Below are 16235 nucleotides of genomic sequence, written 5' to 3'. Positions count from 1 at the left end.
TCCATCTTGCTGGTTAGCCAGAGTGCATCTACTATGCAATCTACAATTCAAAAGATTTCGGACTGTCATTTACACCTCAGTCACGGCAGCATTGATCTCCATCAAGGAGTACCTAGACATCTGCAGAGCAGCAATGTGATTCTTTGTTCACACATTTGCTAGACACTCTGCAATTACTTACATTTGAGTCTTCCCTTAATGCATAAGGAAAGTGGTCTTACAGACCCTCTTCTCATGAGTCCTAGCCCCAACTCTGTCAAAAACACCTTCAGTGTAATGGATATATGCAATCACTTGAAGAAAAAATGGTTAATCACCTTGTAACTGGATGTTGCATATGTCTATTACACAACCCATCCTCCTCCACCAGTGCATCAGTTTGACATCTAGATTCTGGTACGAAGGAATTGAAGGATAGGCAAGGCAGCTCCACTCCTTACACCCTTGACTCAGAGCATGAGGAAGCCAATGCATGTGTGTGGCCACCCCTACAAGTATTGCTAGGGAAAACTCACTCTGGTACCACTACACAAGATGTGCACACACCTACAGTGTAATGGACATATGCAACCCATCTTACAAGAGTTTCAAGAAGGTAACAGTTTTTTCTATTAGATCAAGTGGCAGAAGCCTGTGAACTGGATTTAAAGGTTCCAGCCCTGCTGATGAACTGTGTGGATGTCAATATGATGCAACACAATGGAATTTGTTTCTTTAGTTTGGCTTTGTTACCGCAACGTAACACTTTTTGTGTCATTTGCTAGATTTTTTTTTAAAAAGCAATTATTCAGAAGTTAGAAAATGCCAGAATTAAGGTTGCCCTGTGTATTATGGCAATCTTTAATTTATATGATATTTATTTTTTGTTGTCATGCGATGCCCGAATGGATGGTACTCAGCAGCTAGTCAATATTTTGTTTTCTCCTCATTGTTCAGTGTGTGGCCCTAGACCTTATTTACTACACACTGTTCAGTAAGAAAAGAGTAATTCTGCTGTGAAGATCAAATTTCCTTGTTTTTCTGACATTCATTGCTGTAGTATGTGTGTCACAAACATTAATGATTTTCACAAAACCCCTGTGAGATGAGAGCTTGGGCAGTTAAGCGGACAGGTGAAAAGTATCTACTAATTTTGAGCGCCCAGTTTAAGAGAGATGACTTTTCTTCCTTCTTCAGCGTATGTAGCATTATATAGCACTTTGGCTTCAGTTCCAGCTGTGATGGCTCAATACTTCTGTAAAGTAGTCCATCCTCCTCCCCCCCCCCCCAAAATCTCAAGTTGGGCACCCAGGAAATGAGGAAAGTTTGGTTTAAGTGACTTGCCTAGCAGCACATAGGAGGAGCTCTGTGGGAGAGGCAGGGATAGAATCCAGTTCTCAAGGAACGCGTTCAGCAGCTTTAACCATGAGATCATCCTTTTTCCTTTTTGCAGCCCACTGCCTCATTCACTACTCACCTACCTTCTGCAACAAATGAACAGGAGTCATACAGGCAACAACCTTCTTTACTACACAACTTGATTCATCCCCAGAGCAGGTCCATCCTGTGCAATGATGTGGAGGTTCTTTGGGGGGAAAATAGTATGTGATTAAAGACAGTCTCATAATGTTTTTGCACAAGGGAGCTGGAGGAGAGAATAAAAGTTGCACAGGCAACCTTAATTCTTGCATTTCCTAATTTTTAAATACTTCACTTTGTAAGGTTTATAATGTTTTTTTTAAATGTTTTTGTGTGTAACTGTTTAGATTCAGGAACCAAAGGCTAAATCTTCATATTTGTCTTTCAGAATTTATTTCCCACAAACTGTCTAAAGCTCCTCCCTTGGCACACATCAGTGACTTTATAACTTTTTGCAGACTTTCTTTAAGTTTTTCCATAAAATGTTACTTTTGAGGTATTATTTCCATCTTAGTTTTATTATGTACATGGATAAAGATGGCAAGCTAAATTGAATAAGGGTTTATGGAAAAAAATGATCAAGAACAAATGATTATTGTGCCAAAGTGTTTGTCCTTGATGGGTTAATTTAACTTATTTGCAATCTCTATAATTTATCTGCCGTTAAGGGAAAGGGACATGAAATTTCCTTCCTGAATTAGCAATCCATTGTGGGAGCAATTCATTACAGTTTGAATGTCAAAAAAGGGTCATGGGAAAAGATTTGTGAAATTTTCATAATTCCAGAAATAACTACCGTACTTCCCTCTCCAGCAGAAAGCATGAAGGTTTAGAAAGGAACCCCTACTGTGTCTTGCAGCCCTTGGCAGAAGTGTGGGTCAGCTTTGTGCACATGAGCAAATAAGCTTTCTGTTCTGTCACCATGAAAGGGGAGAGAGAAAAGTACTAAACACCCATTTCCTGTGTTGTGGTTTGGGACGGTGGGTTGGGGAACAGATTTAAAGTTTATTAGAGAATATTTAAAAATAAACGATACAAAGTGTTTGAAGCATCAGTTGTGTCATTGGGGGTAACATACAGGTTGTAGGGGGATGTTAGCGTTTTGGTATTGGACGGCATATACATATACACAGTCTGTCATGTCCCCAGGCGGGGTATACGGTGGGTGAGTTCAAGGTACAGCCAGCAAGCAGTGAGGGTACATCACTCATACAAACAGGTTATGGATAGTCGTGGGTATGAATAAATGAGCGGACTGGGTAATGATGATAGGATGACCCTCACAGGGCAGAGTTCAGTTTGGTTGGTTCAGGGCTCAGGGGATAAAGTCCAACAGGGGAAGTTTACAGGTCTCTTCCCCCTTGTGGGTGCACAAAGTCACGCCGGCTCACTCTTGGTATTGACGGTGTCCGGTGACGTGCTCTGTGTAAATGTCTCTGGACCACCGAATAGCATACACAAAAACTTCTCCCTGCTACTCTTGATCCTTTCCTTATCATGGTCCTGTTTTTCTTAGCCTAAGTGAAGTGACAATGTACTTAGAAATCTTATACTACTGTAGCTAAATTTGCTGTTGTTAATTCTCCCCCCCCCCCTTTTTTTTTTTTTGAGAAAATACTAGTGAAATAGAATTAAAATGGAGTTCTATTAGGGCCTTGTTCCACAGTACTGTGTATTTGGCAAGACTTATACACCTGGAATATTCAAATTAGCAAAGATGGTTTTCAGCAGCTTCTCTTGTGTCTTATCTCCAGTAGCAGAGCTCTTCCCCTTTGTCACTTTCAGTGTCTCCTGCTTTTCCTGACAATAAAGATATATATGGTTCAATTCTGTAGTTCATATATTACTTGGCTACTCTTCAGAAATTATCACTCACTTTCCCTAAACTAATTATATTTTTAGTATCCTCCAAGTTTCTAGCCTTGTGCATTGTCCTATGAATATACATTCTGTTGCTAATCAAGACGCAGAAAGCAGATTTTAGGGACATTCTGGGCACAAATAATTTATAGGGTACAAAAAATCCAGTTTTGCATTGCTGCTTGATGTTTATAGTTGGGGAGAATTCAAGACTAAATGGAAGCTGTCTTTGAAAAATCTTTGTGCTTTCAAAGAGAGCAAATAGTATGAAGAATGAGAACTACCCCATGAGTTTACATAGTCTTTTTCAAGACTGAGCTTCCTGGTCACTTTTGATGAAGAAAGTAACAGAAAAAATCACTTTTTCTAAAAATTAATAACTTGATATTCTCTACATTAAAAGGATGGCTCTTTTTTTATAAAGTAAAAATATATAGAATTCTAAAATAGGGGGAAAGTGATTTAAGTAGAGCTGACCAGAGAATAATTTTCCAAAGCTTTAAAATTCATTTCACATTAGAATAAAAATGTTTTCAAATGATTTTGCAAAACTGGAATTGTCAGGAGACGGGTGTGTGTCATACTACAACCTCAGAGTCAAATTCTGCTGTTCCTGCTTCAGAGCAGAATTTTTCATCCCTGATTACTCTTGTCTTTGCCTGCTTTGGACTTGAACCTGAGCCCTAGTACCTTTACCACTCGGGTGTGGAGTGAGAGTGTTTGATCATACCAAGATGAAAATGTTCTAATCTGCTCTAATTTAAAGCTGAAGTTATTCCTATTGAAGAAATAGTGTTGCACAATGGACTCTTTTTTCAGGTAACTTTTCTGTCATCTGTACAAGTTAATGGAGTGATGAGTGTACAGTGGAAGCAGCAAAGAATCCTGTGGCACCTTATAGACTAACAGACGTTTTGCAGCATGAGCTTTCGTAGGTGAATACCCACTTCTTCGGATGCAAGTGTACAGTGGTTGTTGAAGGCTTAGTACCTACATAATGATTACACTGACACGTAGCCCCTGGAGCTGGTGTAGCCTTCACAACAGAATACTCTGACATAGCAAACCTTCCAGCCTATTACTGATCAACTTTGAGTAGGTCCAAAATCAATCTTGTCCAGCCTTTGGAGGATCATGTGGGTGCCATATGGTGTCCTATGGGGATGGTGGAATAAGGAACCACTAGGAGCAGTACCGGCATATGGGCATATAACATAATGGTGTAAGTGGTGCCATGGCGCCAGGACCAGAGTCAGAAGGGGCCCCGGCCAATCCAATCTCACAGCCAGCTGAGATGGCCAGGAAAGCTGCCTCTGCTCTGCCCCTGCTCTGTCCCGGCCCTGCCCCTACTCTACCCCTTCCCCTGAGCAACATCCTGGGGGACTGCAGCAGGGGTCAGGTGCACCCTGTACTCACTGGGTGGTGGGAAGTGGAGCGACCCAGCCTGCTCTGCTCTGCTGGCGAGTGCTGGGGGTGGTTCCCCCTTGCCCTCCAAGTCCCAAGGCTGGCAGCCAGGGGAGCAGAGTGGGCTAGGTCTGGGTCACTCCACTTTCCACTGCCCGGTGAGTGTGGGGTTGGGCCCGCCCTGCAATCACTGGGTGGCAGGGAGTGGAGCGACCCAGCGCCAGCCTGCTCCCCTGGCTTGTGCTGGGGGGTGTTTCCCCTCTGCCCCCCAAGTCTGGGGAGGAGATGGAGCAGTGGGGAAGGGGCATGGGATGGGGAAGAGAAGGGGATGGGGGAAGCAGGGGGAAAGAGGCAGTGGGGAAGGAAGGGGATGGGATGGGGAGGAGATGGAGCGGTGGGGAAGGGGCATGGGATGGGGAAGAGAAGGGGATGGGGGAAGCAGGAGGAAAGAGGCAGTGGGGAAGGAAGGGGATGGGATGGGGAGGAGATGGAGCGGTGGGGAAGGAGCGTGGGATGGGGAAGAGAAGGGGATAGGGGAAGCTGGGGCCTAGCATGCGGATCCCCTTGGCAGCAGCTGGGGCTCCCCTGTTATGCAGACCCATCAAACCCTCATGCTTACAAGCCCCACCACCCCTTCATCTGTACCACCCCGATGAGCCCCCCAGACACCCTCCCCACTGAGCCCCAACTACCTACACCTTGACCTCCACCCAAACGAACCCCACCTCCCCTGCACCCAGACCCTCCCCACTCCTGCTGAGCTCCAACCACTTTCACTTGGTCCCCGCTGCAGACTGCCATTGCCCCTGCACCTGGAACCTCCCTGTGCATCCGGTCCCCCACACAGAACCCTCTTGCCCCATCTGGTTCCCCCCCACATTAAGTCCCTCTGCACTTGGATCCTGCTGCCAGGCTGAGCCTCCCTGCCCACATCTGGTGTGCCTGGTGCAAAAGGGGCAGGGCCCCAAGGTGTTTCTGTGACAGGCATAACCCTTGTACTGCGTCAGGGTCAGGTTCAGCCTCACTGCCAAGTCCCTGTCGCAGGGGGGCAGGGGAGGCTGCAGGGTATTCTCCCACCTCCATGCAGCCAGTGGCCTGTGTTCCCCACTGCCATGGTGGAGCCTCTACATTTATTTGTTTTAAAAAAAAAATAGCAGAATTTTGAAATATGCACAGAATTTGATGCAGAATTCCCTCAGGAATATGGGGCGCTGTACAGCTGGGATGGTGGGACTGTGAAAGGGGTGCTGTACTGTAGGGGATCTGTAGGTGGGGGAGCTGGCAAGGGGGTATGGTGTGCAGGGGGCTGTGCAATTGTGGTGGGAGGTCAGCAGGAGGGGTGTCTGGGCAGGGGGTGCTGGGCATAGTGGGTCCAGGGGCTTTGGGATCTGTGGGGGAGGTCTCTGGGTGATGGGAGCACTGGGCAGGGGGGCAGTGTGGAAAGGGCATACTAGCAGAGCAGGGCTGGGCGGGCCAGTGTGCATCTAGCAGTTGTGGGTTTTTAAACAGGGCCCTTGTGCTGGGCTGAGTGGGGCCACTCCTGCTGCGCTGCACCTTATTGCCCCCAACCGGCCCCTCGCTCTGCGGACAACTCTTCCATCACATGCCCTATTTCCCCAATGAGGGCCCACAAAAGGTTAATCTGGTCCTAACTAGGAGGGTTGTCCTTTCCATTCCTCAGTTGTGGGAAGGAACCATAGTGTTTCCAATGCAACACTTATCAGAGGGGTAGCTGTGTTAGTCTGGATCTGTAAAAAGCAACAAAGAGTCCGGTGGCACCTTATAGACTAACAAATGTATTGGAGCATGAGCTTTTGTGGGTGAACACCCACTTCGTCAGATGCATGTACACTGGCATCTTAAAAAAAGAATTACTTCCAGCACATGATCAGAAATTTTTCTTACAATAATATATTATGTGCGTATAATAATAGCCCTTTCAGAAAAAGTAACTATTTTAAGAGTTTGATGAAAACACATAACTGAAGAAAAAAATCTTTTCCCCAAAAACTCTTGAACCCATTTTACTCAGAACAGCAATTTGAAAATAAACACAGAGTAAAGAACACTTCAAACCACGTGGAAAAACAAAGTGGTGTTCTGTTTGTTTGTTTGGAGGTTAAAGGTTTTCTTAAGCTTGTTTGTTCTTGGTATCAGTGCGTATGCTATGTCATTTGCTATATGAAATTAGGGGCCTTTCAGAGATTGGATATCCTGGGCATGAGAGACTATGCAAAAGATACACCATAATGATATATTATGCAATATACATAAAGGAAATAGCTGAAGTTGACCCTACTTATGGAGATATTTTTGTTTCTACACAGCGTGATCCTTTGGAAGCCCAGTATAAAAGAGTATGGGCCAATTTCTGTCCTGCTTTAAAACTAGAATTAAGGCTAATTTAATAACTTTTACACAATTATCCTTTAAAAAGTTAAATCAGTATTGAAACTGAGACCCTTATGTTGGCCACCTGTGCGTGGGGGTGGGAGGGAGTCTGCCACCAATGACATTCTTAAATGCTGACTTGAATTTTTAAATGTGTGGCTATAATAAAATGTTAGTTGTTTCCAGGCTCTTAGATGGTGAGAAGTGTTTTATTATGGTATTTCTGTCTAAGGTACTTACATGGCCCTCATAACTGGGGGTAGCCAGAAACTCACAATCTTTATTGTATTTTTCCTCAGAACACTTGAGAGGTAGGGAACTTTTATCCCCATTTTACAGATGAACTGAGGCACAGAAAGGCTAGATGACTTGCCCCAGGTCACACATGAAGATTTTGGTGAAGTCCTAGGTTAGCTCTCTACCCACAGGACTATCTTTCCTCTTTTGTTTTGAGCACAGTGGGTGCAACCAAATGCTATTTGTTCCTGCTTTTGTTGTGCAGTACTTCAGTTTCTAATATAATATATTACAAGGTGGATATCATGGCATTTTGGATTATTGGGAGAACTGCTTATAGAGAAGTGGTGAAAGTTTCATCGAGATCCCTCAGGAGGTTATAAAAGATGTCCCTACATACATGAACAAAGTGCTCTGCATGTCCCTGACATCCCCTGCCCACCTTCATTACCCAACAGGGGAATGAAAAGCACATGCAAACTCTACCTCTGTTTGTTTGTTAAATGATTGCCTCTCCTCATATGAGTAAAACAATGGAAAGTTGATGCCCATGTTTTGTTAACTTGGGAGTGGGCTGGATGTCATCTTTAAATTTAAGCATGTGTACCTGAGGTACCTTCCCCTTCAGTGAGCTCATCTGTGATCGTCTGGTGGGACTGGCTAGACTGTGGCAGAGTCTTGAACGGGTCCTGGCTCGTGGCATGGCTGGAGCACCCTGGCATGTCTTTCCCTCTCCTCACCCCAGATCACACCAGGGTGTGTGTCTCGTTTCCTCAGAGTTATCCATGGTTGTCTGTGGGGTCTCCGCCAAGTATGACATGTGGCTTGTAAAAGCAGCACATCTGTGGTTTAGTACCAGATTGATTTATGTCATGTCTCTGGCCTTGTGGTATGCCTGAGGCAATTCCTTGTCTTCCACATGGCACTGCTGCTAATCCCTGTGGTACCCCTTTGCCTGCATCCTCCATGCAATCTTTGCAGTTTCTACAACAGGTCTGTAGCTGTGCCTGCACAGCCTCTTCTCACAGATCCAGGGGATCCAATATTTCCTGTCTGCTCCAAGCAGGAGCACATCTGGTGTTTGGAGCTGGTATGGTTGGCTGGTTAGTTTGCATGCAACAAGGGAGCACCGTGTTCTTGCCATACTGGGAAATCAGGAAAAGGCATTTCAAAAATACACAGGAGGTTTTTAAGGCGAATGTGTGGCTTGGGGGCTCCATGACCCCTGGGCAACGGAGTTCACAGTTGTGACCAGAATAGCCATTGTCACAGGAAATGTGGTATTGTGGGACATCTGTTGGAGAACCGCTAGGGTCAACACAGATCATTCTCACTTGGTCAACCTCGGTAAGTTGACCACGGCTCTGCACTGTTTGGGGAGGTGGTTTTACTGCATCCTTGAAACAGTGTGCTTACCTTAGCTGGAGACAAGTTTGAGTGTAGACAAGTGCACAAATAGCTCCATACATCAACTTAACTTTGTAGTGTAGACTGGGCTGTAGAATGTGGGGTAAAAAAATTAAAAAGGATAGAACTGGAATATAGATTGCTAGACCAGCTAGTTCTTGTAAAATTATTGGCCCTTGGTTTGAGAGAGTGGGTTCTGAAGCAGATATATCTGTCACTTCAGAGTTGGGTAGCTGGAGAATGGTGGCTTCTGGCCAGGTGCCCAGCTCTGAAGGCATTGCCACTGCCAGCAGCAGTGCAGAAGTAAAGGTGGCATAGTATGAGAGGGTCATCGCTTTTGGGGGGCGGGGCTGGCTTTATGGGTGGGCGACCACCCAGGACACTGTGGTAACGCGCCCCCCCCCCCTTCCACACAGCCAGGCCAAGGCCTCTTTAGCCCTTGAGCACTGGACCCAAAGCTGGGGAGGGGCAGGGATGGGGTGCCACGGCCAAAGGCTCCTACCATGCACCAGACTCCCAGCCAGGCTGGGCAGGGATGGGACTTCTTTCCCTGCATAGGAACTCCTGGGGCTGAGTCAGACCCACTTCCAGGAAGCTCTGCAGCTGCTGGATGGGAGCCCAGCTCTGAAGACAGCGCCACCGCCAGCAACAGCACAGGTGACATGGTATGGTATTGTCACCCTTACATTTGCACCAGCAATAGCATATGATGCCACCCTCACTTCTGTGCTGCTGCTGGCGCTGCCTTCAGAGCTGGGTGACCGGAGAGCGGCATCTTACATTTCAACTGCTCTGTAGTTCAGTGATTTAAAATGCTGCTTCGTATCGAAGCTGCGTTTCTCAACTTCCTTGTTTTGCATAAAACCTGTCAGTGTGCCTATTGTAATTTCTAAATCCTCCATATGAATTAACAAGCTGTGGAAATCCTGACTAGTAAGCTTTCAGTTAAAGCATTAACATCATTTTCCACCTGAGTTGCAGATTAATACAGAGATGACTCAATCATATTCTGTTTGGCAGTTTGCTAAAGTAATCTTCTCTTATCCATATCTGTTGATCTATACTTGGCATTGGTTTCCTATAAATTAAATGATTTAGTTATGAATAGTTCCCTTTTTTGCTAAGGTATGTGTGTATATATTTGAAATTTTAAAATATAAGACAAACTAAGTTTTGCCTCTAACTACAATGCCATTAATAATGTTTTTTTTTATTTCACTTAAATATCTTTCCTGCTTTCCAGGAGTGTAGTTCAAGGACATTGTCCTTTTTTTCAGTCTTCTTGGATAACTGTCTGTACGTCTGTGAATAACAGTAACCTCCCCCATCCCCCATCTTCCAGTTGTAGCAGTGTATAAGAGAATATTGGCTTTTATATTTATTCGTTGTAGGCAAAGTTATAAGATCCAACATTATTATAGTATACATACCATGAATGTCTTTTTAAAAAGGGATATATTATCTTAAAGTAGGATTGGTCTAGGTATCTTTCTGTTGATTAGATTTCATTTTTTTTCTAAAGACAATTGAAGTAAAACAAATGTTTATAGTGATGTAAATGCATGTATCTGTTAAAATAACTATTTCAAATTAGTGATGCTAGATAATTGGGACTATTTAATGTTACATCAAGGATTAGTCACCTACTCCAGGAAAGTGTACTAATTTGGATTAAATCATTGGAGCATGCTGTTAAACAGGTGGGCAGTAATTTGCATTCGCTTTTTAGTGACTTTTAAGAAAGTACAACAAATTAAAATTCTAAAAGCAACCATGGTTAAATCCTGATCCTGAAGGCAAGGATAATATAAAAGGACTTTGTGTGGGTAACCCTGTGCAGCTGGAGGGATTTCATCTCCAAAAAACTCCAAGTAGGGTCCAGGGCCACCTTGCTACAAATTTAATAACTCACTGAACCAGATCAGCATTATCCTACTTAGTTGGGGGGGAGTATGAATCATACAAAGAGAACTGCCAAGCAGCCACGTGGACTTCTACATACACTTTCCCCAGGCTACTATAAAAATTAATATATAATGATCAACTACTACAGCATTCAGTAGAAGGGGTGTTGCTGTCTCTGATGTTTTTTAGTAATATTTAATCCAGAGTCTTTAACCTTCATGGGTTAATGGCTTGAATCTAACTGTTCCCACATCCTGGAATTTAACTGTAATTAATACATCCAGCCGGCCTGGTAGACATGTAAAAATAGGAGAGGAGGGCAATAGATTTGACTTACCTGTTTTTAGTGTTACTTCGTTGTCCCACCTTTATTTTGATGCATTATATATGCATAGTATTAAGTTCTCATTCTGTGTCCATCACTATAGTATCAGAACACCTACATATTTTTAAGGACAGTTAACGGGAATAGAACTTAAAACTACTTGTGTCTCAACCTTGTGCTTAGCTCACTAGTCTACAAGGCCTTTGTCCTTGCATGCACTCTCTAAATCTAAAAACCAAACAAATCTGTTTTTAATGGTTTTGCTAGTTGTCATTTATCAATGTCATGATTGTTTATGAAATTCTGACTCTAGTCTTTATTACTGTTGAAGCTTTTAGAGTGCTTCACTTCTTTAGGAAGTAGGGTGTTAACTGTTGACTGACGGGACTGGGCTGTCTCCCACCAACAAAGCAAGGGAAATATACTCAGTAATATTGGGGGATATTTGAAACAGGAGAGGGAAAAGAAACACTGACAGGTTCATTTCTCTGTATCCATAGTCGCATCTCTTGAATACAGAGCGGCTGTTCAAATGTCACTATTCTTTGAAATAGAGTAGAGACCACATCTTCCAAAGTATGTGATGTGATGCTTGTCCCCGTGCTCAGTGAGTGCAAGGACTTGTAAACAAACTGAATCTATTTGCATATAAATAAGTACATGTAATCAAGTTGCAAATCTGATGAAATGCAAATCTGAGGTTAAAAAAAAAATTAATTTCAGCTGCTTTAGGATTATACAGCATCTCCAGCACCCTCTCTATGGGAATGGGCTGGATTTGTGACAAGCCATTCCTCCTGACCTAGCAGGAAGATTTGCTTTTTGGTTATTGCATGTTAAGTATAAAGAGTGTGCTAATATTACTTGAGTGGTGGAGCTTAATAATATTGTTTCCAATATATTCTGAGGCCTTGTAAACCTACATATGCAATAGGATGTCTAGCAGCATTTACCTGTAACACTTATGGTACTTCCTATTTTCAAAGTGTTGTACAAATTTTGACTTTTCTGTCTAAACTTCAATTTACTCCTTGGTGACGGTCTTTTAGGTTTCTGTTCCTAGTGAGATCTTAAATAGAAAATTGTTACAGGAAATATTTAAAATTTTACCCTTCATTTTAAAAGATGATACAGACACTTAGGACCCTAAGTCTCATTGAAAGTGGGAGTTAGGCTTCTAAGTGCCTAAGTGACTTGGGACTTAGTCTTCTAAATCACTTAGGTGCTTTTGAAAATATTGCCCTAAATCACCAGAATCAGGTACACTTATCAAATAGGTTATTAATTGTAGTGCTGATCATATAGGATTTCTGTCTGTCTCTTCAGTACTTTCTTCTTCCTAGCCTGCTGTCCACCTGCCTGACTCCAGTCTACTATTTTTGCTTCTCAAAGTAATCAGTTTCTTCCCTCAGTGGTGACATTAAATCTTGAATCAATCCTAACCACTTGCAGGAAGATGCATAATTAAATGACACTTTATTTTTTCTTGTATGAAGAAAAATACATTAACAATTGCAATTAAATTGGAAAAAAGAATTCATGTGCAATATGAAGCCATACACATAATGCCATAACATAGCCTACATTTATTTCTAGGGAGGCAGTGTGGCCTTGAGATAGAGTACTGGACTTAGGGAAACCTGGGTTCTATTCACCGCTGTGCCACTTTGCTACTGGGTGACTTTAGGAAAATCACTTCCCTCCCTGTGTCTTGGTTTCCCCATCTGGAAAATGGGGATATTTGCCTCCTTTGCAAAGCACTTTGCGGTCTATAGATAAAAAATGCTGTATAAGAGCTAGTTGTTGTTCGTATGTTGTAAGAACTCAGTAAGGAACCTAAGCAAAGAGGAAATAGAAACAAACTATAGGAAACGAGAGAATGATGACACAACGAACATAGCATGTCAGATAGAAGAAATACCATGCAGAACCTGGAAACTTGTAATATAGCAAAGACATCTGTCTCTGACTCTCTCCAGCACTTTTTTATCAGATCCATCAACAGAACTCTGTATATACATCACCATTCCATACCTACCCCTCAATCAGCTCTGAAAATTAAGTACCAAATGCCAGAGATGTTTTCTTCTCTTCTGTTTTATGTTGTTTTCTAAAGCTGCTGCCCTATTGTTCCTCTCCAGCCCCAGTTTGTCTTAATGAAACAGTATCACCACCTTTTTATCCCCTGGTCTTCCGCAGTTGAACAAAAAATTGGACTTCACCAAGTATTGTCTCTGTTCAGCTTTCCCATCCTTTCTCTGGAATATCTTATTTCTGTGAAGCTGATAATACTTAACATTAGGGCCAGACCCTTGCCTGTAATTTCAGAATCCTATGAATGAGCAGCAAAGAGTCCCGTGGCACCTTATAGACTAACAGACGTATTGGAGCATGAGCTTTCGTGGGTGAATACCCACTTCGTCAGATGCAGCAACACAAACATTTATAGTAATGTGCAAGTGCACAGGAAGTGGAAAGTGAAATTCTGGAAATGCAGGTGTTTGTATTCAAAGCTGTACTAGTTTAAAGTGCAAAGCTTGGTGTGGGCAGTCTTAAATAGATGTAAAACTGGAACTTGGTTTGTAACAATTTAGCTCTGGGGTAAAATTTTCAAAAGTGCCAAAGAGATTTAGAAACGTGACTCCCATTTTCAAAAGTCACTTGGGCACTTAGGGTACATCTACAGTGCGAAAAACAAAAAACAAACCCTACAGCAGCAAGTCTCAGACTGGATCAGCTGACTCAGGCTTGCATTACAGGGCTTAAAATAGCAGTGCAGACATTCCTGTTGGAGCTTGGGTTCTAAACCTGGCGGAAGGCACGTGTCTCAGAGCCTGAGCACGATATTCCAGCAGGAATATCTACACTGCTACTTTTAGCCCCAAAGCCTGAGCTTGTCAGCTGACTCATGTTCTGAGACTCACTGATGTGGTAGTGGGGTTTTCAGTGTAGACATACCCTTAGGAGCCTAAGTCACTTCTGCGCTTCTGGAAATTTTACTAAAGTATCAACTTAGTGTTGAAAACAGATTTCAATCTGATTAATATTATCCACATAGGGGTTTAGATCATTTAATTAGGTTTAAAATCAGACCTTTAGTTAAACTTGCGTAACTTTGGTTTTTAGTCTAAAGTCATAATTGACCAATACATTTCCATTGCCCATACAGAGATGCAGAAAAGAAAAATAAACGAGATTTTGTAAATTCTTTGTTTCAGTAAACAGAGGCATTGTGTGAAATATTTAAATTTGTTTTATGAAGTATGTTTTTACATACTTTGTCTTTACAGGCAAAACATTCACTGTTGGCCACTTTTTTATTGGTGACCGAGTTTACTGAATATCACGTCGTTTAATAAAATTCCAATGGTGGAATGCAGAAAATTAACAGGGTTGCTAGGGAAAAAAAATTGAAGCTCAGCAACAAAGGCCATTCTGTGACTTCAGTGTTTGTATTTGTTCATGGCTCTTATTTTTCGTTTTTTGCAGCTTGAGGCTAGGCAAAGACATACAGTTTTGTAGGGTATTCATAATTCACTATAGTGCTTTTGTATCTTTTTTTCCCCATTTAAGACTTTAGCAATGATTGCATAGTCCGAAGGAGCTGAAGGGCAGATAGAAAAATACATTTCCCTGTCACTCAAGATTTGCTTTTATTGAAGAATGCAGTGATGCTCAAAGGAAAGAAAATGAAGCATTCAACACTGCATTCCAAATACTTTTAAAAAAAAAAAAAAAGGAAAAAAAAAGTTCTACTTCTTTCCATTCTCTGCCACAGACAGATCACTTGAACTCTTGAATTACGACATCCGTCTATATCTAAGGGGCCTCACTTGCTCAGCCTCCTTAGTTGTTTCTCTCTCCAGCAGATGGATCAGTTCCCTAGCTGGCTGGAGGCTGCCCTTCTAGAAGAATCCAACGGTATCTCAAGTGCAAACTCAAACTGTAAACTAGCCAGAAGGAAAGAGGAGGAAGTTAGATTTGTTTCAGGCTGATATAATCAGGTTCCTCCTATATGTAGTTTTATAGCTAGAGCTTGCACCAGAGGCATCACCATTCCTAGAGTTCCTGTACCCACATACAGCGGTCAACAATTCTATTGGCTAACAGCAGCCATGGTCAAGCCCAATTCCATGTCTGGTACCCTCAGAATCAAAAAAGGGTAACATCCAGGGTGCTTAGCTGTTGGTGATTGAGTTCCTACTTAAGACTTGGACCATTAAAACTGAACTCTGGAGAATACTATAAAGTGGAGAGCACCACCCAGCAATCAGTTTCTATAGAGGTTTCTCAATTTGGATAGCCAGTAAACTCCACAGCATGTAGAGATGCAAGCTTCATCTCCCATTCCTTACTACTATTGCACAGTTAACCTCTTCCTATATAGAAGGTGGTATGGCAGCTCTGTGGTACCTTAGAGATTGCACTGATGAAGGTTCAACTTGCAGGCTGTGACCTATGATTAATTCCAGGTCCTCCTGAGTTTCTGTCGTGCCCTTTCAGGAACTTCATAGCTAGCCCATGCTGCTGTTAAACTTATTTTCTAGTACTGTGGCAAGAAAGGGCACAGTAAGAACTGACTATAACAACATAAAAAAATAATTTGTCTACAGACTTCCCAAAACTTTAACTATGCAGTCTCATTTATCCCTAATGTTTGAGTAGAACATTCAGATAATAAATTCACAACACACAGATAAGATCAATAAAATACGTTGCCATCATAAATGCTGGTTATTCAAGATTCTAGACTGGTTATGTTAATTTTTTTCTACTACAGAATAGAGATCAGAGTCCAAAATGTCTAGAAGTAAAACTAGGATTCCAAAATCTTGTAATTCCTTCAGTGATTGATTTAATTTAAAAAAGGAATCTGAAAAAGGCATTTGCGTAGCAACTTAGGTAATTCTAATTATGGATATTAGCCTGACTAAATTGAAGAAGCTTTCTGGGTGGTTAGTTTACATATGGTGACTTGTTTCCATCTTGAAGAAAACCATTTAATATCAATGTTCAGGGTTTAAAAGAAATTAGAAATAGTTTGGTTTTGCATTAAAGTTTTAGGGCATGGAGTCTAAGTCCATAATTTATTTCATGTACAAGTGATGCTAGCTATCATATACAGAAAGTATGATACATATTAAGAGAAGGGTTGCCAACTTTCTATTTGCAGAAAATGGAACACACTTGCCCCGCCCCTGCTCCAAGGCCCCATCCCTGTTGACTCCATCCCCCTTCCCTCTGTCGCTTGCTCTCCCCCATGCTCACTCTATCATTTTCACTGGGCTGGGGCAAGAGGTAGTGGTGC

The 16235-nt window shown here is 42.4% G+C and overlaps 1 protein-coding gene and 1 long non-coding RNA gene across 8 annotated transcripts in view; one reads left to right on the top strand and one right to left on the bottom strand.

Annotated features, from left to right (window-relative positions):
• The window catches only part of LOC120400663 (palmitoyltransferase ZDHHC14), a 326414-nt gene that overhangs the window by 42847 nt on the left and 267332 nt on the right, over positions 1 to 16235 (top strand). The window lies entirely within an intron of this gene.
• LOC120400666 overlaps positions 1 to 16235 on the bottom strand; it is a 40419-nt gene that overhangs the window by 22034 nt on the left and 2150 nt on the right. For both annotated transcript variants that reach the window (XR_005595954.1, XR_005595955.1), the window contains exon 2: positions 15341 to 15476. This is a non-coding gene — a long non-coding RNA (uncharacterized LOC120400666). The remainder of the gene's footprint in view (positions 1 to 15340; positions 15477 to 16235) is intronic.

The sequence above is a fragment of the Mauremys reevesii genome, linkage group 3 (genome assembly GCF_016161935.1).
Source record: "Mauremys reevesii isolate NIE-2019 linkage group 3, ASM1616193v1, whole genome shotgun sequence".
Taxonomy (NCBI): domain Eukaryota; kingdom Metazoa; phylum Chordata; order Testudines; family Geoemydidae; genus Mauremys; species Mauremys reevesii.
The sequence above is the reverse complement of the archived record's forward strand: the minus strand, read 5'-3'. Positions and strand labels throughout refer to the sequence as shown.